Here is a 27,517-nt window from a genome sequence, read left to right on the forward strand (position 1 = left end):
GCGCATTCTCAATTTCAAGAAAACTTTATACAGAGCCCTTGGGAAATTCAGGGGTAATGTGATAGATTTGTTGGGTTCCTCATTCATGAAACAGATTCCAATGAACTTTTTAAAGCATGGGGAATCTTTTTGCAAATGTGTTCCGGTCTCTCTGGGGCGGCAGTCTACTTTATGGTGGGGCTGTAATCTCAATTAAATATGAACTCTTCAAATGAAGTGTACTGCTGCATAGAGGATAGGACTTACTAAAAAAAGTATCAAGCCTTCTTTCATTAAAGGTGGCCTAATAATTCTCAATTAACAGGTTCCCTTTGCCAAAGCCCTTGAGTCAGTAGACACACAGAAATTATAAGACATCTGAAGGGTAGAATTTCATTAATTATTCTTCTCTAAAATGTAATTATTATGGAGTGTTTTCATGATGGGTAGACTTCAGTATGATACTGTAGAAATAAAACAATCAGTACCAAGCGGGTTCAATACAGGGGCCTTCCTATAACGAGACAACATTATAAACCTGAGCATGACGCTGGAGGAGGGGGTAGGACTTTGACAGTGGAGACCAGGGTGAGGTCAGGTCAGGGTAAGGGATCTGGTGACATAGATGCATGTCCTATGCAAGTAACATGCTTGCAAAGGCGAATCGAATCTCGAAGAGCTGTAGTACACAATCTGTCATTACTGTGGTGGCACCTTACTTTTAAAACCACAACACTGTAATTTATGCACATAATTTCACTGTTAAAACACCAGAACCAGTTGAGTTTATCAAATGTCAGTAAAACAAAGGTTATTAAACTAAAACTCAATGAAACTTAGTCCAGTTTTAACAGACAGCTAGATGTATTTTTCTTTTCTGTGCTTTGGAGACTTTTTTGTTTTAAAGGAAAGTATAAGTTTCTGAGAGGAATGCCGAAGGGAACACTAAAGACCAAACAGTCTGCCCACATGCAGCCAAAGGTGAGCCTCCACTCTCCTGATCTCTGTCAGCTGCTCCCTGTTGTTTATTAATGGTTGCATTTCATGTGAATACAATACAAGAAAATAAGTTTGATCTAACCCTTTGAACTTTGCAATAGAAACAGTCTGCCTGTGCCTAAATTGATAGTTGTGCTTATATACAACCTTCTCTAAAAGGTTATGTAGGTAATTAAATAATAATAATTTTTAAAAAGTATTTTAATTATGTCAGAAATAAAATAAGACAGGTTTTTTTCATCAAATTGTAAGGAAAAAGACAGAAAACATTGAGCCAAAGAACGTATTTCTTAATACTCCAGAAGTTATTTGAACTATAACATGTATTAGTTTTTAAGATATGATCATTTTAATGAGCAGAGTATAAAGGTGTTTTGATAATTTAATCTACAATAGCACGTCATCGTGAACGTTCAGCGTAGTCACATGATAGACAGAAGCCTCCACTTTCTGCTGCAGAGAGAATGAATGTTCAGCTATTATATTTTTGATTTTACATCAGTATTTAAGGCATGATGTAAACAACGATCCCCCATGGCCATTACGGGGTCAGTACTCTGGCACTGCCGCAAGTCTTCAGCCCATTTTCCACCAGGCATTACGTAGCCACTCCGGTCTTTCACATCAATACTGGGAAGGTTGGATGGAAAAAAAAACTTAGTGCATTATGTATTACTTGTTACTGTCATTTCAAAGTAATTTGTTATATTATAATCTTACTGTATCTGAAATGTAAGGCATTACACTGCTAATGCCTTACTTTTAAGTTACTCTCACCAATTTGGCGTTCTGACTGTAGCTCATTACACATCCAGTGTAGGGTTTTGTGGTATCTGATTGAGCGGCTTAAGGCTAAAAACAGTAGAATATAATAACTGCATTGATGGCTCATGGGGCAATACAATGAACAATCACAGCAATAACAGACAAAAGCTCAAAGTCGTGTAAATTGTGATAGAGATACTGTAACTTTAGGCCTATTCATATGTATCCTAACATCTAAAGACACTACGTGTTATTTTGGAGGTAGATTGATCTTTAGTTTAGCACACGCAGTGTACAATAATATTCCTCATGCCCTTGTCTTTGACAAACTCAAAGTAATGGGTGTACTGTATGTCCATCCCGCAAATGTATAGTCCAACATGAGGTCTAAAATAGGTCATAAAATAGTCAACGCTAAAGATGTTGAAATGCCAGATGTTGAAATGCCCATGCCATAATCGCCTTCAACCACAACGGTATTATTAATGCCAAAATGGAATGGCTATTAATTGAAGCGAGTGCATTCAATAGATGCAATGTTACAAAATATCCAGCATGCCTCAATCCATAAAAAAATATGTTTTATGTTTCAAAATTGTTGAAAAACATTACACCATACATCTGACACATATAACAAAGTAACACAAAGAAACGAAATATCCAGATTGGGAATGCAGCATCACCCAAAACAAAGTCTAACAAGGAAGATGCACAGAGGGTGTAATTATGCGGCAGACAGGTTTACAGCCTGGTGCATTTCATTCAGACGCCTAAGGCTGCCTTGTGTGTTGGTATCAAACACTAAGGGCCCTGACAAAATGATGGTGTTTGATGCTCTGGGAATGAGAACAGACTGACTAATTAATATAGAAAATGCGAGGAAAACAATTTAGTAAGGAGTGTACTGGGGGATGTGACATCAGTGTTGCAATGTCCCTGATATAAAGCACTTATTAGGAGGTGAAACTTTTATTGTAATTCATTTTCTGTATGTTTATGGTACAATTGCTTTCATTCACCCGTTTGCGCACACTCCAACACCACCATGCAATGTGCTGTTCTGACCATCGGGAGCAATGTGGGACAGGAGGAGCTTGGGATCGAAATATCAACCTTGTGATTAGTGCTCTACCTCCACTCTACTTCCTGAGCCAGTTTTGTTCACAGCAAACCTGTCTACTCACCATGCTGCTCACCTCGAAATTGCTGTTTTTAGTAATGCTGTATTTCTGATTCCCTAATTAACTGCTTAATAGGACATATTTTAAAGAATTTAAATACATCTTGAAATCAATATATCGTTGTAGTTTTGAACTATAATGGAGTAGTAGGTAAAACCTTGGTTTGCATCAGTCTCTGCTACTTAATACAAAGCAAACAACAACGTAATTGCAAAGTAGCTGTGATAATCACTAACAACTGAGCAAACAAAGGCACTTTCTGCAGCACATTTACAACAGAGCAAACATAGAAAGAAAACACATTACAAAAAAGCACACACACACATACACACACACACACACACACACACGCACAGAGAACATTCCACAAAGATACAACTTACCCACAGATACATCATCATGATGACTGGACAGCGTGAGTGCCTTCCTCTGCAGCACCGATACAGACTCCTCCTTTACTTTAAAAACAAGTTGTGCAACCTATTGCGTATCCCTCGGTTACCAGATCACCATCACCGTCAGTGTTTGCCAACTCTTCTTGGATCGGGTAGATGCCTGACCCGTTTTTATTTTCCCTTTGACTTCTTTTTCTTGCTCTGCTCCTTTTTGTGTAAAATCCTGCTTAGCCGCCACTTCTCAGTGAGTGTGCACTTGAGGACGAACAAGTGTTTCAATGTGTGTGTGTGTAAGGGAGGAAGAGGGAGCCTAATGACTACTCTATGCAGCAGGAGGCTACGGTATACCACTGCACAATGAAAGCAAAAGAGGGAGATATAGAAGGAGAGGTGGAGAAAACCAAACACACACACACACACACACACACAAAAGTGTACACCCAGCAGAAATGTTCTTGTAAATAGCTGGTAGTGACCTTTTTCTTGTGAAATAATGAGAAATTGTTCCTCTTCAGGCATGTAAAAATACTTGGAATGAAAGTCTAAATAGCAATAAAACAGTTGAAATTCTCACAGCTCTCACCATACAATTTTGAGTCTTGAAAACTCACATCCACACTGATGAGGGGACGTGAGTAGATATTGTTTTATTTTGCAAGCCAAAAAGGTTAGGAAACACTATTTACTGAAAAAAGCCGTGTGTTAAAACAATTCAGGGGCTGTATGAGAATGTGTTGCTTCTAGGTTATAAAACACTACACATGGCAGGGGTTTACCACTTCAGCACCAGGTAAACAGTAGAGCTACCTGTTCACTTTGCAAAGTAATTACCAGAATTGCTGGCTTGCACTTTTTTTGATGACAAAATACAAAAGCAGTGCATTGTGGGACTTCACCACATTGCGTTGTTGTGCCATGCTCAGCTTTTTGCTTGACATCAGTGGATTGTTTTGCTGGAGCCGAGGACTATTGCAATGAAAGAGGTAGATGTCTTTGTCCATGCAACACTGTTGTCATTCAACGGACACGTTTTTCATGGGGCAACCAGGCCATGGGGTCACTGAACCCTCACCAGCTTTGCATTGGTGAACATGGCCGAATGCATAGGAATGCACAACTAAATCAGAAGTAATGGGGCCAGAACTTAGACATCTGGGACTCAATCTTACACCCAACACAAAGTAGCATATACTGCTATGCACCTGTCATTGCTAGTTTTCATTTTCCCACCCAGCGTCCAAGTTGTGTAACTAGCAAATGTAGCTGCACCCATCTGTGCGCCCATGGTTGTGTTGGTGTTAAAATGTGGTGTGGTCAGGCGTAATGTTGCTGCATTGCTATCTTGAGGCAGCAGAAAGTGACTGCTTCATTGACCAACAAAAACCTGGTGAAAAGTCAAAGCCACCGTTTTTCCTGCTATTTGAAGGGCACATTCATCATAGTAAGATTCGAGATTCAGGGACTTAAGTCATATTCGTGGCCCTGCAGTTCATTTTAAAATCAACATTTTGATTAACAGCAGATGGACTGCGGGTGAATGAAATAATACACCATTAATCAGGAAAATCTGAATTACATTGTCTAAAATTTGAACATAGCAGAGATCAGAGCTGATGTTGATGAAACACTACAGATTAGATTGTGCAGGAATAATGTTTACTGTCAATCTCATAAAAGATGCGCTCACATTTTCCCACATGACACCGTAACGCAATATTGCCAGAAATGAAAAGGATGTAGCGTTGGACGGTAAACCAATACTAGAAAGCTATTTTAATTATTTAATCAGTACTGGTAATATAATCATAGTATGTGCATTTCTGTAAATAATGTATAATATATATCTTAATTTATATTAGTAGAAAATGGTCTGATTAGAGCACAGACCACCAGGTCGGAGTTATTTGTGTTGTACTTTATAACATGTTAAGTAGCTATAAAGCTCAGCAGCTTTTACATGAATATATTGTTATTATGACTTTTTAAGTTAAGTGTTTTAATTAATGAGGCAAAATCATTTTAAGTTCCACATGTTGTCATCTAATATTTTATCACATTACTTTTGATGATGTTTTATTTTCTGCCGGGGTATTGTTTCAGTATCTGTATCGTACTGAAGTCAGAATTTTGCTATCTTGACAACACTCAGGCATTGAGGACTTTGGTCTAATGCAGCCTTACGCCACCGCCCCTGCCGCCAGTGCACACAAGCACTGGAACTTTGGCTTTGCACTGCGGACTGTATCATGTTATTGTGCTTTCATATACAGATTGACATATCATCCTCCAACAATTACTGTTTGAAAAACTAGTACATTTTACTTGCTATACTTATATGAAAGTAAGCCTTCTTATAGTATTGAATGTATTTTTATTTGTAAATGCATACTCAAGTTAGCAGAGCTTCAGAACATCCTCTGAGTGCAATCACTTTGATCCGAGGGTACATGGTGTGTTCATGTTCAACATACTGTAGTTTAGATGTTGTGCAGAGGTCCGCACATAAAAAAAACATTAATCTTAAATAGCACTGATTTGGGTTGCAAAACAGCCATAGTTTAAAAATCCATCACCACATTTTATACAATGGCATCACATGTTTCAAATGGGTATGGTAGGGTCATGACAATGATTTTACATATCAGTCCTTGGAACTAGAAATGAGAAATACTGAGGTGAAATAGCAGCAGTTGCACATGAAAGGTGATAGAAGGCCGTGCTGTGAGGGGGAAAAAAGTGTGTTTACAACGAAAAAAAAAAAAAAACAACTAAATATCCCAAGGGCAAAATAACCAAACAGAAAAAAAAAAAAAAAAATGGAGTCCAGATCCAATCTGAGAGTTTAATCTATTTGCTTCTCATTTCCCCATTATCCTGAAGGAAATACTTGTTCATTTCTTTATGGCTATGGACAATTAAAAAGAAATGAAATCGACTGGAACTGTAACTGTGTGTAGAGGGGATTGCAATAAGATGCCATGGCATGAATTATAACACTACGGCTGGAAGTTTATTTTTAGACTCAAAATGTTCCCACAACCTAACGAGAGTTACTATATGCTGCATTGCATCATAGCAAACATGGCCTGTGCCCACTGCTGCTGTAACTTCAGGTTTGTTTTTTTTGTTTACTTGGTTATTGGGAAAAAAATCACTTTTGCTTTAGCCAGCAATAAAATACAAAACTAGACTCAAAGTCCCATGAGGCAAGAAGACGGCAAAAAGGTGAGAGCTCTGACTCATTAACTGTGGATACGAGTAAGCCCTACTCAATCTACAAGATTTATAATGAGGCTCCGGTTCACTGCTATTCTCAAATCTCTTGTCGAGTCAGTAATGAGACCAAAACATGCTCATCATACAGATGCCCCAAACATACCACTAAAATCAAAGCATTCATTCACAAGTGTCTAAGGCATGCATGAAAACATATGCGCACACAAACTACAAAGAAGACTAAACGGCCTGTAATCTGAACACTCTAGGAACAACATACAGTACACACACTACTCCTGAAAGGCAGATAAATGAATACACTTGTCTGGTGTCACATATACTGCATGTTAATGTAAAGGGCCATCCACACCGAGAACTACAGTATAACTATAATGATAACTATAATGATAATGATGTGAGAATTCACACTGATGAACGATGGCGCTCTGTAAACAGTGGCACCAAACTGGCTCCAGCTGTGTCGGCGCTCCACATGTCCCTCGTCTTCTGAATTAATGTGTTTGCTTAATGCCATAAAATTGCTAAAAGAGCAAATAAAGCAATAGATTCAGCTCGTATTTGTCTTTATTTTTACTAATAAGAATATGAAGAAACCTGTTTAAAAGTAGCTGCTCCTGTGCCAGGTGAGGAGAAAGAGAAAGAAAAAGAGATGTTGAGTTGGAACGATTTTCAAAACTATACATTTATAGTTAGCGTTATAGTTCTTGGGTTTGGGCGGTCCTTCAGTGTTACCGACTGTGAGTGGTGCCAATAAATCAACAGACAATTTCTAGGTAAAGGAAACCACAATTGTGACTTTATAACAAGTTTTTGTGTTTAGCCATTAGCTTTAAAAAATGCCAGCAGTTGATGGCTCAGCTGTTTCAGAGCAATGATGTGATTGCCACATACTATATTCCACTTCACCTATTCCTTGCATTAACTCGCTGCCTCCAGCCATTCCAGTGAGGGAAGGCAACCCAGATATTGCTTTGCTGTTCCAGAGTTCACTCTGCAGAAACACTGGGGGTAACCGCCTGGCGGCATGAGCTGTCTTTGAAAGCACTTTGCTTTTTTGGGAAATGCTCTTGAAGGTAGGCAGTGTTCAGAGTTCCCGCTGTGGTAGTGTTAAACCAGTTTAAGCCGAATACAAGTCACTAAAAAGCAATGACAAAATGTCTTTCATGTGCTAAGGTGAACGATTTCAGCTCTGGGGGGCAGCACCCGTAAACCAACAATCAATTAATGTACAATAATGTACATCCAAAATGCAAATGACAGAAACTTTAAATAGCATTACTTACAAAGCAGCCTCTTTGGTGGTAATATGTAATTGCAGGCGATTCCTCCATCTTGTCAGGTTTGCAGTCGATATGTCTGCTGTGTGTGCGTATTTTTCCTCTTTTGTAAACTTTATTGACACACATTTACCTCTATACTTCCGGTCCATCCCCGTATATGTTACCCTCTTAAATCCGTTACCGGCAGTGACGAGCTCTACCTGGCAGACCAACCACTGTCAGCAGTGGCACTAACATGGCGGCGCATTTTAATTAAGCAAGGGAATGACCCCACAGACACACAGATTGGAATACTCAGCAAAGAGGCAAGTAGAAGTGCTTTCAGTTGTGGGTCACATGATCAATCACCATTGTTTTGACTCACTCCGTGATAGATAGTCATTTAACAGACAATTAACCGGATGGAAATCCTACGGATTATATCTTCAATATAGAAAAAACAACTTTTCCTGTACTTTTAATTTCCGCTCAGTTTGCTCAAGGATAGTTGATGTACTAAAGTATGTGACTGTCACTGATATGTCCTCACACATCCATGTATAACAACATACTACATACTGCATAAGTGCATATTCAGACAAACACACAGTACATGTGAATATAGTGTATAGTGTATGATCAAATGTGTAGTTGTGTGGAAGACTTTTACGCAGGTGTATTATCACAAAAATACCTTCATGCAGGCAGGACTTACCCTCAGCTGCTCTTGCTCACAGCTCATTAGTTGGCCTGAAATGTACAAGAGAAAAAACAATTAGCTGTTGACTCTGAAGTGACCACAATCCTTAAAAGCCTTCTTCAGCAGCCATTACCGCAAAACGAGCACAACTATATTAAATTATCCATCATCATTCCTGATAAAGGCAGTGAATGCCATGGGTAAACTGATCTGTAAAATGACTTTAATGTTGCAGTTAAGTTTACAATTAAGGCACTTTCAGTCCATTTATGAAAAGTGTTGGTTTCAGAAGCAGACTAAGAAGACTTAATTAGACTTAAATCAGACTTCACCTAACACAACAGTTGTATACAAAAGGTACCTCTCCTGAACAGCAATCCAATCATATCTTAGCATCCGTAACTAGGCACAGCAGGTCTGTCAAGCTTTGACTATTTCATACAAAACACAAACATACAAGGACCAAAGTATAAATAATGGATTAATGAGTGTGTTCATCTGATTTAGCAAACTTTTAACATTAGCTTGTCCGGATAATCCAAGCAGAATTTTTTTTTATTTCTAAGCACCAGCATCTTTTTCCAATTGTTAATTGTTGAGGGGTTAGCTTGTTGTTAGCTGTGTAGTCAACCCTCGTAATGTAGCATTAAGCTAGCTACCTAGCTAATGTTAATGTCATAGTAGCAAAACCCACAGACAATGATTCGACAGACCAACCGCTACCAGCACTCGGAAAAGAGGCAAGTAGAAGTGCTTTCATTAGTGGGTCGTATGATCAATAACCATTGTTTTAACTCACTCTGTAATAGATAGTAACTCAAAAGACAATTTATTAGATGAAAATTATATCTTTAAAGGTGTGTTTGAGACAATCCATTATTCCTATACATTAAATCTATATTGGAAGATTCACCACCTCAAAATTTATATCTGCTGCCAACATTCTGTGTCCTTTACAGTTTGTATCAAAACGGAGAGTAAGGTGTGGAGTCAGGGTGGTGGCATACTAACCTGACTCTCACCAGATGAATTTCGTTCCGCCTTGTTATACTCATCCATCTGGGATCGCTCCGTAGCAAAGCGATTTCAGGAGGCTGGGCCTTATCAAAAATCGTTACATAGGAATGGACAAACCACTTGTCCGTCATCTTTATTGACATGCTACTTCAACCACTTACATGGAAATCAAACTGTGACGCTGATGAGAGCGACACATGGAAAAGCCAAACCCGGTCGGGAGAAGGGCGAAAACACCAACAAAAGCCTTCAGAGCCGTTCTCTGGTGTTCTTTAAAGAAGAAAAATTCACTAGATTGGACAACATGTATGAAATAGCAGCATCAATGTTGACGCCTGCTTCCTCGATGCGAGCCGCCACAGTCGTTTCTCCGTTACATCACATCTATAAAACCCCGCTCGGCAGATTATTTTTTTTTAAAAACAGCGGTCCTGATTGACCTGACCATTTTTTGCAGACCCTGAAATCACTTTCCTATGGAGCAAATCCAGATGGTAGGCAGAGTCAAGACGAAAGCAAGATGAAATGAAAGTCATCTGGCGAGAGAAAGATTAGTGGCATACCACTTTCACACAGGACCTAGAAAAACCTAAACACACATGGGTGTGGCACTGAACCACAGTTCCATGTCACGATGCCAGATTAATCATTCAACTCTGGAGCGGGCAGATTCTAAGGTTTGCATAATAGGCAATACATTTGCATGGACTAAGCTTAAATTTAGGTCCTCACCCTTTACAATTGAATAGAATATATGTGGTAATTGATGGAAGGTCTCCACATTAAGTGTATTTACATAGACATGAATATCCCGTTTATGATGCTTATCTTGGTTATGATCGTATTTGGGATATGGTGTTTACATGAACACTGATAAATCTGTTTTTTGATATTCCCTCTATACATGATGAATATTAGTAACCCAGGTAATGCATTCTATTTGTGCAGATGGCCTGTTTACAAAAACAAACAAGTGACAGTAAATATGAAACACACTTTACATTTACTACCACAACATTACTGCTACTTTCTTCTCTGCTCCGATCACCAATAACGGCTGACTTCTGTGCTCATCTGCCATCTCTCTCCTCACCAGCACGTACACGTTTACATGATTTAATTCACAAAGGGGATACTCCAATAACCAAATCATAAACGGGATATTCATGTCCATGAAAACACATTCTTTGTAAGTAAATAAACAGCAACAAACTCCATGACATTATTGGGAGATTACTGCTGTAGTAGAACTGGATGGTGGCACAAGATGACAGGCCAGGATTAATCAGAAGCATCATCTTAAGACCATGAATATTCATCATATTCCTTGGCAATCTTGTAGTTTCTTTTGGACATCGAGGGAGGCTATTTTACTGACACCACCTTACTAAAGTCTGTAATCGTTTTCCTCAGTCTTACCAAAAATCAAACGTATCTCTTACTGCCACTTGAAGCCAGACAAAATGAGCAGTTGCCTGGATCAGCTCTCTTGTTCCCCAGTCTCTGCCCTGTGCTCATCTCTCAGATGTACATAAACCCACTACCACCTCCACTGACCCCCTAAATCTCTACATCTGGCCAACATCTCTCATTTGTTTATCATTGCTTATTCTCTTGCTGCCCTTTTTATCTCCCTCATGAGTTTTGCCTATTGGGGAAGGTTGCTGTGATTTCCATAGCTTCAGCATTGATTTAGGTGAGAAAGGATAACCCTGTGAGGATTACGAAGTGAGAGATAATGGGAGGAAAAAGGACGGTGAAGAAAATTGTACTGATCGCATGCTGATGCTTTTCTGTATGATCCCCAGAGAGACATGTTTCTGCATCACATTAGGGCAGAGCTTTACTCAGAACTAACTAGGTAATAATGGTAGTTTTGATGTTTGTACTGTATGTTTCATTGTTGTATCAGTGAAGGTAAACTGAAGTTAAGTGGTGGGGAAATACGATGCTCATTTCATACCATCACAAATACCGCCATATTGTCACAGCATTATGAGTCTGGGCTTCAGTGCCAAATTCACTGGGCTTTCAACTGTTAATCTGTCTGCAGTGATATAAGACGCTCAGAGCAAGGGATCCAGGATTAAGAGCACCAAACTGCAAAGCCCGGGGTTCATATACCAGTCATGCCCCGCTCGTTGTTGTAGTTACGTGAAATATTTCCTTTAACCCCACCCACGATCTTTTCCTAACCCTAACCAAGTGGTTCTATTGCCTAAACGTAACCATGTAGTTTTATACGAGTCCACAATGTAAACAACATGTTCCCCATGTTTAAAACAACGACCAGGAACGTCATTCTTTTGAAGCTCAGGGCTACCCATTGTGGCAATAATAAGAGTTGTCAAAATGTCCAACTGACTAGTAACTTGAGAAGTGACTGTACACATTCATACAATATGTATGCATATTAAAACCTTACAACCAAGTTTTCAGTTTTTATTTCAACATTTTACCCCTGCTTTTACCTCTAACAAAAAAAACGAAATACAAATCAATGGTTGACTGACCCATCATTTTCTGAAGTAAGGTTTGTCTGACAATATAAATATTAACATTTAATTATAAGAAAGCCATTTATACATGTATATATATACTTACTATATAACGATATTCTTATTTCTATAAGAAAGCCAGGGAGATGGTTATAGCCCTAATAAGGATAAACAATGTATACAGTATATATATATATATATATTAATTCATCAAAAGGAACATCAAGTCGGACATCCCCATTCAAATCAGGCTTCAAACGCTGGACTCTGTCATGAAACCTATTGACCTTTTAGGCTTGTGAGGTCTGGAAATTTTGCAAATCCATTCTCTGCAACCAACGGAAAACCACCAAATAATGTGATGAATTGGGATGATATCCCATTTAAATGAAAATGACTCAGACACATGCCGTAACAAACCCCTCACCTATAGAGAGTGGGAGATGCCCCCTCAGCCAGCTGCTTTTGGGACCCGAGAAAAAGCCTCACACTAAAACCCCATTTTCTAACCAAATTATAAGAAAACAAAAACAAAACTACTTGACACATTGATAAGAATCCACCAAAAACTAGAGCAAATTGGTTATTTGGCCCTAAACAGAGTCAAAACAGTGACAGAATACCTGAACACTGTGACTGATCAAAAGCTAAGCAAGTCTTTGAATATGTACAGACTCAGCAAGCACAGCCTTGCATCAAGAGTGGCTGCCCCAGGCAGATCTGGCTTCCTAAAGAGGACAGCCTGTACACCCACTGCACACAACATGAGGTGGAACCTGAGCTGCACTTTTTAACTTCCTGCCAACTGTACCAAGACATCAGATAGAATATGTTTCTCACAAATTGCAAACACTGAAAAAGAGTTTGAAAACATGACTAATAAGACAAAATATCTTTACCTGCTGGGTGAAATACAGCAATCTGCAAACATACCAGAGCTGCTTTGTAAACAGTTGCACTGTGCGGATCTCTTTACAAAGACATATTGTACATACATACTATAGAAATACATTTAAATACATTATACATACATAATACATTATAGTATATTTGTACTCTGTCTGCATATTTCTATTTTAAAGGCAAAAACATTTTTTTTGTATTTTTAAGTTAAACTTGACCTATTTTTTATTTTAATGTTGCTGTTACACAGCTGTGTTTACCCATTGCTTTACTTATTGTACGTTTTTTATTTCATACTTGCATCCTGCAATTTTCTGCAAACGTATACTTCCCATGCCACTAAAGCTCCTTTGAATTGAATGGAAGAGAGACAGAGCAAGGTAAAGCAAAGCCCTGTGTGACACTGTACATCTTAGCCATGCAGAAAATGCTAGAGTAAAGAAAAATGCCAATAAGCCTGCTGATCGAAGCCAAATGAAGCTGACAGGAGGCAGGAGGGGGGAGGAGAGAGAGAGCGAGAGCGAGAGAGAGAGAGAGAGAGAGAGAGAGAGAGAGAGAGAGAGAGAGAGAGAGAGAGAGAGAGAGAGCCTACAGAGAAATGACATTAAAGCAGGGCTGGATCTCACACCAATAGCTACAGAATGAACTTTTGGCCACAACAGCTGGCTGCTGCCAACCAGATGTCAGTCCATCACTGCTTCAGTAATAAATCATTTACTTGAGCTGAGTTTTGGGGAATGACTCTTCTGAGTGTTATGAAAAGGCTAGTGAGGGCCTAGGTGTTCCCTGAGTGGGATTTTTATGGCTTCCGAGCAAAATGTCGGGATTCAGCATCTCGTTCCTCTCTCTCTCTGCGATCCAGTCAGATGGGTTTTGGCAGAAGGGTTTATTACTATTTATGTTTTACTTGAAAAATAAATAAAATGAAGCTTTGCTTTCACTATTGAATAGTTCTTCAATGTGGGACAAAACTGTTCTCGAGTCAAGGCTAATAATCCATAAATAATTCAAGTCAAATTAAAGTCAAGTCCTGAACTTACATAAGTATATTTACAGAAGTCGTTTGTATTTGTTTTCTTTAAAGTGTACTTTCATACAAATTTGTATTATTTTCTAAATGGAAAAAAAGGTCAGGTGTGCCTTGGTATGAAATGCATGTAACTAAGGTTGGTTCCATTTAATTGTATAAAGTATGACTGTATAGCATCCTCTATAGAATTTGTCCACTGCTTTGAACATTCGTTACAAAAGTAAAAAGAAAAAAACACTACAGCTTCAAGTGGCAGTGTAATTATTGATCACAACCTACTGATAAAACCAAAAAACACAACACAAGACTGGAGGTTCTGACTCCTGATTATTATTTTGGAAATGGAAATTTAACATTCAACTTTAAATAATTCAGAATACACACAACCCTTTATGAATTACATCACAATAGGACATATTATGACATTGATATTGAAGAGGCAATATTAACATAAGCCACATTTTGCAGTCGTCTGATGGAAGACATATGCTTCTATTTTAATCAATCCAGGTGTCTACACGGGCAGCGTACAGCAACAGCTTGTGTTTCACTTGCTCTGTACATGTGTAAACAAGTGTATTTTGAGCCTTCAATTCTATTTCTTCCATTTTATGCCTGTGATTGAGTATTGGGCTCTGAGTATTGCCAAGACATGGGTGACTTACACTCAATACTGTCCCTGAAGGCATCCTGTGTAGACATTGATGGAGCATTGAAGCTGCTGGTGCTGCTCACGCTACATCTCCTGTGTAGACACAGTGTCACCGGGCAGGTCACCACACTGACACCACATTGATGGAAGGTTAGGCTATATCTTGGTAACGCTGTAGTATTTATAGTATTTATACAGTAAAGTCGATTTTGTATTGTAAAAAAGTGAGATTTCCATGCCTGATGCCATATGAATACATATGGTATATGTATAAAGTATATATATACTGTGTGTGTGTGTGTGTGTGTGTGTGTGTGTGTGTGTGTGTGTGTGTGTGTGTGTGTGTGTGTGTGTGATTGAAAATGCTCAATCCACAGAGGAATGCACACAGCTTGTATTCAGAAATATTCTGTGCCTTTAAATGAGCTGTCACGACTTCTGTTAGGCTGTGATGTCACAATTATAATACTATATATAGGTAGAAAATGTTGCTACAGTGCCGCTATAGTCATGCCCCGGCTGCAATGAAGGTGCAGAGACTCCGTGAGTGCAGATGTGGAAGACCCGGAAATGGTTACCAATTAGAACAGCCCACGCTTTTTCCGGAGGGGGTCTTAAAGAGACAGACGCTTAAATGCAGTGTTTCAGACAGAAGGTGAATACAGGGATATTCAGACAGACAGTATGGGAAAAGGAATGGACTTTTTGAACATTAAAGCAGCCAAACACATTCTAGTAGAAACCCGGAATACACGTTTTAACCTGTAAGAGCATAATATGAGACCTTTAAGTTTAAGTTTCAATTTTTAAGCATCTTCTTTTAATTGTGATTGGATCTTCTTAAAGCTCATTATGTCTGTGTCTGTGTTGCAAGTAAAAATCATGTGACTTAAGTGCACACCCCTGAAAGCTATTGCATACATTGGAACCTATGTTGGTGTTTCAGCGTGGCGAGGAGCACAGCCGCTTAACTTGCATTTTCCTGGAAATGCACTGAGATCTTAGGGACTCACCATGTGTCCCAGTTGTGTGCTGCACGCATGTTTGGAGAGGGTTAACAGCTCAGTGCAAGCAATTAACGTGTGTTATTCCATATTTCTATCACTTTATTTAGTACACCCACATGCACCGTATCTTATCACACATATTTAGGTAAAATACCTTGAACTTTTCACAGGACTCCTAAACTGTCAGTGTCTCAGGAGATAAAAGGAGATACAAGTATGACATGTGATTTGCCTCTAATGTGCCCACCTGTAATGTATGATGATGTATTCTTTCTGATCCCAAGCCACAGGTAAACCAGGCAACCCACAAAATTACCATACTAAGTCGGGATGAGCCTGATGTACCGGACACTGCGGACTGGACTCGGGCTCTGCATCTGGATTTACTAAAATGTCAATGACAAAACGTGTTGATGTTGTGTTGTGTGATCACTTTTAATTAGAAATGTGGGCAAGACTCAGAGGCATGGTCCCAAACTCACGCTAATGATAACAAAACTCATGCCCTCGATCTCGGGACATTATTACATTTCAAAGATTTTATTTGTCAGACGTGTTAATTTCTTGAAGCAGAATTTTGGAAAGATTTTCGAAATCTGAGAGGGAACGACTTCCTTCCTGACTTCTACTCTTGAAACGGCATTCCAATTTCACCCTCACAATTTCCAACACTGTTTGTACTTAGAAGGACACAATAGAACAAATATACAAGGTAGAAGAGATATTTCTGATCCTGGTTAATTTGAGACTGGGCACTGAATATCAACACTATCATAATCTTGATCAAGGTTGAGGCAGTTTTTGGAACAGTGTCTGTTTTTTTGCACTAGTTTCCAGTTTTTCATTATGTGCTGTGTAACAAAAAAACTGTCAGACCACATCATACATTTAAAGGCTCAGTACTCAGTCACGCACAAAGGTGGTGTCAAAATGTGCAAATGTGTCACTCAAGGATCATGGTTTCAAAACATTGTGCCAGTAATACTATCAGCCAGTCAGTGAGATGTGGAGGTCTTGGTGGTGCATGGGTGTGCAGTGCATCCATTCATCATGCAGGATACTGAAGTTTGTGTCCAGCCACGGACCAACAATTGCTGTTTTTGACCATGACATTTTTAAACAAATCATCCAGCATCAACATCCTGTCTTGTGATAACATAGGGTTGCTATCACCTTCTTGGTTGTTTCCAGAACTCAAAACAACCTGATAACTACTGGTCAGAAACCTGCTAGGATATTCACATTCTCCAGAGGAATGAATCCTAATGATTGTGTTGATTCCCCTCCCAACACTGACCTTTACTGAAGTGCCATATCTGAACACAAATATTTCCACTTGGACAGAACACAGTCTCAACAGCAGGTTGCAATGACTAGTCGTGTTTTTATTCACATATATTTTTAATGTAAGAGAAAAGGTGAAGTGCACAAAAAAGTTTGCAGGCTCACTTGAGGTGCATTTTGCTTTTGTGGGAAAATATATCCCACTAAATGAGATAAAGCATAGAAACATACAACAAACAACAGTTTTTTAACTGCCACTCTAACAACGGTCGTTGGCACTGGAGCACAAAGGGTTTCAGTGACATCATCGCCCTTGTGAGAGGTTAAATACCTGGATCTCACACCAGATAGTTGGACCAGTCCCAGCCTGGTCAGATGCATACATGAACTGATGAAGCCTCTTGGATGAGAGGTGAAACGTCTTCCTAGACAAATAACCAAGTCCAGTTGCTTTTGACTGCAATTGCTTTGAGGACAAGTGTGATCTTTTGCTCCAATCATTTGCTTAGATAAGCAAATTGTAATTTGCAAAGTCAGTGTTATTAACATGACCCTTCCTGATTATGGTTCATGATTATTGTGTTTAAATGCAAAGGAAGTGATGTGACTTTTGAGGTCAGCTAACAAACACTTAAATTTGCATTGTCAAGTTTATCTCAAAACTAGATTTAGACAAACTAGGAATGTTGCATTTTGTAGCCCTCAGCCATGGTGATGCCTATCACTTCTCACCATGAAGACATTTTAAAACATTGCATGGATGGAATAAATCATTATTACATCTCTGAAAGCATGATGACAGACAGTTGATCAAATGGGGACTGACCAATGAACCTTTTACTGTGGTAGAAAAAAAACCTCAGCCATTGCTGAACTACATTAGCTAGTTGGGTTTTGGCTTGTAAGCAAGAAGAGGGAAATGATGGGTCAACTCAAAAGTGAAGTTGACAAGGAATACATTCCAACTTCAAAACTACAAATATTTTATGTACGCCAAAAGTGGTTGATGTATCCAAAATATATGTACCACTTCCAACTGTTGCTATATCCAAATGCTAAATGCCTGTTTCTAGATAAACAATTAAAAAGATGCCTGCATGTGCCATATTTTGTAGCTACTTGATAAAATTATTATTGATTGCAAAACGGTCTTTATATAGGCTACTGTAAATAGCTATTGTACATGTTCACTGTGTGCAACGGGCAATTTGAAGAGACCGTTAAAGTAAGTTACACATTTCTCATCTCTTGCCGATCTAAAGCAGAGGATGCAGTTTTTGCCATTTTTAAATAACATATTACAGGTAAGTGAGTGTGTTATGTAGGTTATTTATGAATGTATGTTCCACACCACTCTAAAACCTGAAGGGAATGAATGTTGGGAGGCAGATATGGGAACAGAGAGGGGGTGGAAAGCAAGAATGAGTGAGAAGATGCTGAATAAGCAAGAATGCTTGCAGCCCCAGTGGGGGATTGTACCTCAACCACTGCAGTCAGCTCATAACAGACTGTGAGAGAGGGTGAAATATGGAGAGAGAGGGGGGCTTAGGAGGGAAATAAGGACAAACAACCCACTAAAGCCCTGCTAGTGGCTCCTAGAGGCTGGAGTGTTCATTACACAAGGGTTGCATGGAAAATATATTATAATAATTATTATATATATACAGGTTATATATATATATATATATATATATATATATATATATATATATATATATATATATATATATATATATACCATAGTCAGTATGCTATTCTTAGGGTCTTATTCCTAGTAAGTTGTAAATATAGTTACGTTTCTAGAGGACCATGGAAATAATCCAACGCTCTAAAGTGCGTGGTGCAAGTGCATTTAGGGAATGTCCAAAGCCACTTTTCTAGTTAGACAACACATATTCCATGCACAAAATAAGGTAGAAGGGGCTTAATTCCCTTTAAAAGCCAGGTGTACCTGCAGCCTCAGTCCTCTGAGTCCTCCTCTCCCATCGCCAAATCTATTTGACTGCACATGAGCAAATACACAGATTAACAGTTTACAGAGAAGGAGAAGGAGGAGTGCTGCTGTGTAGCTATAATGTCATCCGAATGCACGTTGACTGTATGCTCAATCAATGAATTTACTCTACACAGCGGAGCAGTGGTGGGCAGCAGCTCTGTTCTTGGGGGGAGACCCGTTCAAACCAACACTTGTGGCTCCTAAAGGAGAAGGAGAGGAACTTTTATCAGAACTGAAGAGTTTTTCTCTCTCTCGTTTTTCTCTCTTCCTTTACTGATTGACTTGGGCAAGAGTTTGATATACAGATGGTTTATTCAATCACCTGGCAGGTATGTTTTAAAAGCTCCTGCCCTTTTCCAATCAGTCTCCAATGATGGCTTCTCAGAGGGTTCTGTGTAACAAACCATCTGACGAGTCAGGCTAGCTTTCAGCGGCCTCAAGACAGCAACGCTCCAACAATTTGCCTGACCACACCACATTTTTAGACCAAGACACCCATGGCAGCATGGATGGGTACAAGTATATTTGCTGCCTACAACATGGACGCTGGGCATGAAAACTGTACTGTATCTGCTTTGCGCGGGGTGGAATATAGAGCCCTAGGACTTTTTGGTCAATGAGTCATTCTCAAAGCATTTTAGTGCTAAAAGTAGCTACTGCTCACGGTTAGTAATACGCTACAGGTAATACAGTGTTTTGTAAAAAATATAACATGAATATGAAACTAATATTACCCCAGTATTACCCCCGTGTCCTGGCTTCCTTAACTTAAGTCCATTAGGTTTAAGGAAGCAGCATAGGTCTGATCTTACTGGCAAATAACTAGTTAAAACGTACACCAACCAGCTCCCCCACCTTGGGAAATGGTTGAGGTTTACAGTCTGTCACTCCATCCGTGCTAAAAACTATACCTGGAAGAGTTCACATACTGCGGCCATTTGTTATAATCATGGCTTTCTAATGAATGGTGAGGAAAAGTTTCACGGAGAAAGCCTGGCCCTCATTAGCTCCACTCACATAGCAGATGTATCCTTCTTTTCTCTCAATCTCTGTGCCTTCCACTCTTGGCCAGAGGAAAGAAAAAAGGAGCATACTTTATAGTGACAGGCAGAGCAGGCAAATACCAATAGAGAATACATCAGCTTGGCAATTATTGGATTATCTCACGCTGATATCATTACCGCCAAGCATTCACTCCAATCATTGATTGCATTTTTCAATTTACTTCACCATTAATGCGAGTGGCCCGAGTGAACAATCTTCTGATGAGTCCATGGCTCAGTCGATAAGTCCCGCCCCTCAGGTACTTGTCAAGCGGTGTGTGTGTGTGTGTGTGTGTGTCCATCTGCAAGCATGTGTCCATGTATGCATGTACGACAAAAATAGAATACTCAGAAGTAAAGGAGTTTCTCATTCTCTGTGATACTTCAGGGGCTATCAATCAGCAAGGCAGACAGAGAAGCGTGGGCCTACTAATTTTGAAAAATGGACCTAAAGGAAAAGTAAATCATAGCCTCTTTATGAATGAGTCAGCATAACGTGGGTTAAACAAGGCTAAGCTACTACATGATCTGAATTCATTCATTAAACGAAACAGATCAAAGACATTTTTCATCAGGTTTTTGTTTTCAAAGCACATCATTTATGCAGTGACCTTCATCGTGATAACTTAATTACTGACATTTTCACCATTGAGAAACAAACCAGTCAAAAAACTGTCTAAAGGTATATGGCACTTGCCTTTGCCTTTTTATAACATGGAATTCCAGTGAGTGAAACTACTGCTGTTAACATATTGCACAAGTTAGCCTGTCAAAAAAAAATATTGGAACACTATGGCAAACATCCATATGTACAGTCGCAATAAGGTTTGCTACACGAGGAGAGCAGGACCGGGCGGTAGAAGGGCATCAACCAAGCATCAGGACAGGTTAATGCTCCTTGGTGCGAGGAGAAGCTGGAGGAGCACTACCAGGGCCCTGCAACCTGACCTCCACCAGGCTGCTGGTGTGCATGTTTGTGACCAAACTGCCCATGCCGTCGGCATGAAGGCCCAACTTTGTCTAGTGGGACCGGTGCTCACCCAGCACCGTGCAGCTCCACTGGCATTCGCAAGAGAACACCAGAAGTGGCAGGTCCACCATTGACGCCCTGTTCTCTTCGCGGTTGAGAGCAGGTTCACACTGAGCACACGTGACGGGTGTGATAAAGTCTGGATATACCATGGAGAATGCTATGTTGCCTGTAACATCATCCAGCAGGATCAGTTTGGTGTTGGGTCAGCAAAGGAGTGATTGTCAGACCTTACGCTGGTACTGTGGCCCCTCTGTTCCTCCTGGTGCAGGACAATGCACGGTGTTATGTGGCCAGAGTGTGATGGCCGCATGTATCGTGCATCCGATACCACCAAGTACTGCCACAGACTGTCTGGGAGCTCACTGATTCCCTGATCCAGGACTGGGAGGAGATCCTCCAGGACACCATCCATTCTCTGGTGTGCGTAAAGGCATGCAGGGGCCATACAGAGTACAGAGTCACATGTTGAGTTTTTGTTTAAGTTGGATCAGCCTGTGATTTCAATTTTTCACTTTGATTTTCGATGCGATTTTGAATGATTTTGGTTTCCATTGACCGTTGTTACATAATTATGTTCTCTTAAATTGAACACTGTATATCAGTAAAGATTTTCAATTAAAAAAAATGGTCTTTCCAGATCTGACTTAAGTATGTCCTCAATATTTTTGAGCAGTATATACGAGTAACCTTAACATGTTTGAAAACCCCTGTATTCATTAAATATCCCAGACAACAGATATAGCTCATATGTGTTCCATCAGTGCAAAAACCCATATTAGACAACTGCAGTGTATACAGACAAAACTTTACTCATAACAAGCTTTTTTCAATACAGGATTTAATATAAAGTTTTGATCAGCCACAAAATTCATAAAAAAAGACTTTACATCAGTTTGATTTTAAAGTGTGTTCACCAGATCACTTGAGTTTATAGCCAATTCTGGTAACAAGGATGCTTCTTTCTTGAGCTAAAAATTTTCCATATTTACCTTTTGAGACTTGATCATGAATGTTCCTCAAGGTCAGGTTAAGTAAGATAAATCCTTTGGGTAGGTTATGGTTACCCATTAAGTTACAGCGACATTGGACAAAGAACGGTGGGTTGATGAAACTGGGGCATGCCTGCAGAAACCAAACAATCAAACGCTATGCAACTATATATCTATATGTAAACATACAGTAGGCCATTTTAAGAAGTCTGAACAAATGACCAATGCGTTTGTTTTTGTAAAAAGGATGGGCTCACTTCCATCGTTTGGCAAATCTCCTTTATCTTGGCTCGTCAACAAATGTTGAAACAGAGAAATATGGACGTGGATTGGATGTGAATATGAAGCTCTTTGCCCACCCTCTCAATGAACAAAGCTGTCAGATGCTTCTCTTTTTATTTCCCGAATGCATTGCTGGGCACTGTTACAGAAATGTGCAATATCCTTGTCATTGCTCTGTGCCTCAAACTGCACAGAAGCTGCACTCAAATCCAAAGGCATTTTTGTTTGCCTACGGCGTGATTATTAGCAAAAGATATGTGGTTCTAAGAATATTTAAGATTTTTGTGCTTTTAATTCACTATGGCAATTAGGGAGCAATTCATGTGTAGGAGTTGAATAGTTTTGAGAGTTATGTGTACTGCATGTGGCAGCTGTATTATTTTGTTGTGTCCCCGCTGTTTGTTGAATACGTATGCTCTGTATCTTGACTTGCAGTTGAAGAGATCTGTTTTATTGATGTTAGGCTTGCAGAGACAGACCTATCTTCACAGTGCTGTGTCAGCAAGCCACACTCAAAGATTGTTCCAACGACATGTACAGATTCTTAAGTCTTTGACAGTCAAGAAGAAGCATAAACCTAATGACTAGGTAAACACACTAGGGAACACACTGAATGCTTGGTCAGTAACCACTGGAGTTCTGGCAGAAGACAACCCTGCAAATCCTGTGAGATCATGAATTGTGCCATGTTCTTGTACCAAAACAGTCCGAAGCGAATACATTAGCTACAGCCTAGTTTGGTCAGAAGTTGTAGGCTACACTTGGCTGTAATCCACCAGTAAACAGAGTAGAAGAAGTAGCCAAAGCTAAATTCCCACGACAAGACTTTGAGTACAGTTTGCTGTACTTTTCATCACACAACTTACGGTCTTGTTGTTGGGTTTTCACACTACCTGACTGACCAGAGGTCGGGGGTCACAAACTACTAGATCAGACACTGCTGTCACAGCATGTAGGAAAATACATTGCCATTGCCCATTGCTTTGCTGCCACCTTCGACCTGCGCTCAGAGCTCCGGTGGGCCAACAGCTGCGGAGAGCTCCTTGACCACCAGCATGGGAATCAGACAAATCCTGGGGAATCACAACCTCTTATCTCATGTGGGGCGGGTTTAAGACAATGACGATACTGCTGATCTACATCCAATGCAACTTACCAGGCTCATGAAACTCATATAACATTGTCAAATGCTAATTTTCAGAAATGTATTAGTCATTTTAGTGTGCCTGTTAGTAGTGGACCCGGCTGCACCACCCCAACTCAGCACTGTGCACTATGTCATTTTGTTGCTGCAATTGGTTGGAGGTCTATCTAATTATGTCCAGATGCGTTTTGGTCTGCGCCATTGATAAATCTAAAATGTACAGAGAGGTCTTCAGGAATTCAAAAAAGAAATCCTACGGTGAAAACAGCTGATATGTCATGTGATTTCCCTATTTCCGAACTTATTATATTACATATAGTATTTAGCACATCGGCTGGGGCCCTTCTGAGTGGAGTTTGCATGTTCTCCCCGTGTCTGAGTGGGCTTTCTGCGGCTTACTCCCGAAGACATGCATATGTTAATTGATGATTTGTGCTTTTGTAATATGTATAAAACTAAGTGTAGTGAAACATGACTTCTGTCTCTGACAAAAAAAGTTTGTTGAACACTGAATCTGTAAAAGAGCTCCCAGAAAATATTCAACTATCAGCTCTCTTTTGTCTCCAGCACAATCATTACCCAGTCGTATCTGGGTAATTTAACCTTTAACCTGCTCCGTGAAAACAGTGTGTTTAAAGAGCTAAAAATGTATAATAAAGATGACTTCCCAGTGACAGTACGTGAGTCTGGAAGATATCACCAGGTAAAGCAGTGAATGGGTGAATAGGCATATGACTTGCTGAACGAATTAAGCGAACCCAAGACCCAGCCAGAGAGCAGCCATAACAAATAGAGCTTACAGGAATGATAGTGAGGTCAGAAGACCAATGGAAACAACTGCTCAACCATAGCACTCTGTAAACCCCCACTCACCACACACACATAAACCACCAGCCACTTCTAATCTTTTCAAAGAGCTATTGATCGATCGATACTATGGAATGGCAGCGTTTTAACCCGAGAAGCAAGCTGACAAATACTTTGAGTGCCGGCTGCTGAGGTCATGTTTTTAAACTGTCAAGGCATCATCTTTCCCTTTGTCTTCATCTGTTATCTGAGATGTTGTTTGAAAGGGAAGACTTTTAAAAAATTATGTCAATACGATACCTGAATTTGAGTATTAATATAAAACAAAATACTTTTTTCTTATGGTCCTTTGATTAATATAAACATTGTTCTACAATATTTTTTTATATTTAACAAAATAAGGCAAAAATTAAAATGTTGTCTTAACAGAAAACAGCTGTAAAATAATTAATTATTAAAACCATTTTGGAAGCAGGGGTTTCGGAATTAGGCCATTTTTTTCCTATATACCTACACTATAAATGTTGCTGCAGATGTGGATGCTATACGCAAACTATAAAGTTAATAAAGTGGAAAAAATACCATCTGAACACTGTGGTTCTGCTCCTCCCCTCTATATCTGAAAATCTATATCTTATGTAGGCTATTTATTTATCTAATGGGGAAAACTGCTAATTTGGTCACAGAAGCCATGGCTGGGCCAATGGTGCTGTCTCATACGATGTCATGATGTTATCTTTAATGTAATAGGGCGCCATGGTGGTGTTCTGTGTGGAGTTTGCATGTTCTCCCTGTGTCTGCGAGGGTTTGCTCCGGGTACCAAAGACATGCATGTGTTAGGTTAATGGATGACTCCAGAATTGCCTGTAGGTCTGAATGTTTTTTTGTCTCTATGTGCCCTGTGATGGACTGGCATCCTGTCCAGGGTGTCCCCCGCATCATGCCCAATGTCAGCTTGGATCAGTGGTTAAAGATGGATGGATGGATTTAATGTTATGAACTCCCACTCCCAGGCAGAAATTCCCGTGTTTTGGGACCCTTTCGCCAGCCCCACCTAACTCCCTAAGTGGAGATCAGTGCAGGAGAAAAATCAAACGTTTCAGTATTCACAGACATTGTTGGTGCACAGACATCCTACAGTTGACCTGCTTGGTGGAAGATGTGGCTGACGGGAGATTTGCAACATAATTGCAGTCTGTTATGGTCAGTGTGAAAAACACTTCCCCTCGCCATTGTAGACTGTATATACTGAACAGTATTCACAAACAGAGAAGCATTTCTTTTGAACTCACAAATCTCCCATTGTATTTTTATTTTTACATCCTCTCTCCTGCCTCCTTCAAGATCTCTCTCATTCTCACTTTTTATCACTCTTTCCTCTGACTCTCTGTTTCTGTCTTCCTCCTCTAATGCATGCCATCCGTTCCTTTTCTTTAATACATCAATATACTATTGTGCAGCGGCTGCCATTTTCTGACGCAAATTATCTTCCCAAATGGGGATGTGAGGCGCTCTGCCTCCCTGCACAATCCTTTATTGATCGTTCAGTCTCATAAAAGCAGAATGGGCGAGGGCTGAGAAATAATGAAAGAGAGAGACAGACAGACAGAGAGAGAGAGAGAAGGCAGGCCATCTGTGCTGACAGGGAGTTATTTTCCACGACTCAGAGGCTAACTTCTAGTCAGTATTTTGTATCATGATTTAACGAGCACTTATATTATTGGTTTAATGTTGGCTGCTTTATAAAAAGACAATACCCTCCAGCCTCCACAGTTTAACAGAGTGTCTTTTGTTTTATTACCCAAGATAAATTACCCACTATTGTGATTTATATGAAAATGTTGCCTAATCTTCTTGAACAACAACAGGGGGAATACTGCATTATTGTCTTTAATACACATCTTTTGAGTTTTTAAAGGAATACTTTAACCCTTTCAATAAACTTATTCACTTTCTTTGTGACAGTGGGATGCGAAGATCAATATCAACATGGGGTCTGTGTATTAAGAACAGGTTTGTTGAATACTGAATTGGTCAATCACAGCACTCTATAGTCTGTTATTAGCACACTGCCGCTATAACAGACCACTGATATGGACTCAGTTATGATCTGGAGGAACACATCTGTCAATCCTCAGAAAGTCTGGCAAATCAAATGTCTGCTGTGGCAAAAAAAAGAAAAATGTTCCAATGAAGTGAATATTTTGTGTCAAATTCTTGGTTTTTGGAATTAGCCCTGTAATAAGCTGGAGATTAAAGTCCTGCACCGCCTTTTGGGGTTACATTCACAATAATTGCTTACTCAACAGTATTCCTTACTTATCCAATGAAAAGTATGAGTAACTCCACTGGATCCTCACACTGTCTCCTTACTTATCCAATGAAAAGTATTAGTAACTCCACTGGATCCTCACACTGTCTCCTTACTTATCCAATGAAAAGTATTAGTAACTCCACTGGATCCTCACACTGTCTCCTTACTTATCCAATGAAAAGTATTAGTAACTCCACTGGATCCTCACACTGTCGGTAGAACCTCATATTTCCACCACGCCTCCATCTTGAATGAAGTGCCACCCTGAAGGTTAACAGCGATGAGGTGATTTCGTCCAGCTTCTTCTGAAATAAATAGCTTTATAAAATGTTTTCTAATTAGCCTTTTTTTTCATTCCCTGAGACTTACAAGGTTTCCACCCGACTGTGATGGTATGTTACTTTCATCTGCTTTAAAACACAGAGCTCATGGCGCATGGATAGATTGGGAATCCTGTGGTGTGTTTTCCTTGGAGGAAATATTGTTGCGGACATGTAGAGAAAATCATGTTGCCTGTGCAAAATAGTGCATGGTTTTATTTGTCATCACAGGATCTATACAAGAGCAATGATGAAAACTATTTATTGACAAACTAACGTGTTCGCTGTTGCATTTTAAAGAACAACCATTTTAGTCAAATGTGGTGTAAACATTAGGCTTATGTGTGGCGAGACAGTGAGACGACGGTGCGTTTAAAACAACAATGGTGGCTCATAAAGAGGTTCAGTGTATTCTAATGAACAGGTTTGTATGATATTGTACGAAAAGTTCTGCACAAAATCTTTCAAAAACGGCGAATGGTAGTTACGAGATGGCACGGGCCGAGTTAACCGTAAGACGGTGACGGACCAGAAGTGGACCACGATGGTTGCTTTTGGTGTTGTTTAGGTTTAGGCACCAGAACTACTGTAACTGACTTGGGTAGGATTAGAACAAAGGTTGTGGCTTGACTCAGTACTTCAGGGACATGAACGGCAATGGGAAGAGAATCATGCTCGCCCGG

This window comes from Echiichthys vipera, assembly GCF_963691815.1.
Source record: "Echiichthys vipera genome assembly, chromosome: 17".
NCBI classification, from domain to species: domain Eukaryota; kingdom Metazoa; phylum Chordata; class Actinopteri; order Perciformes; family Trachinidae; genus Echiichthys; species Echiichthys vipera.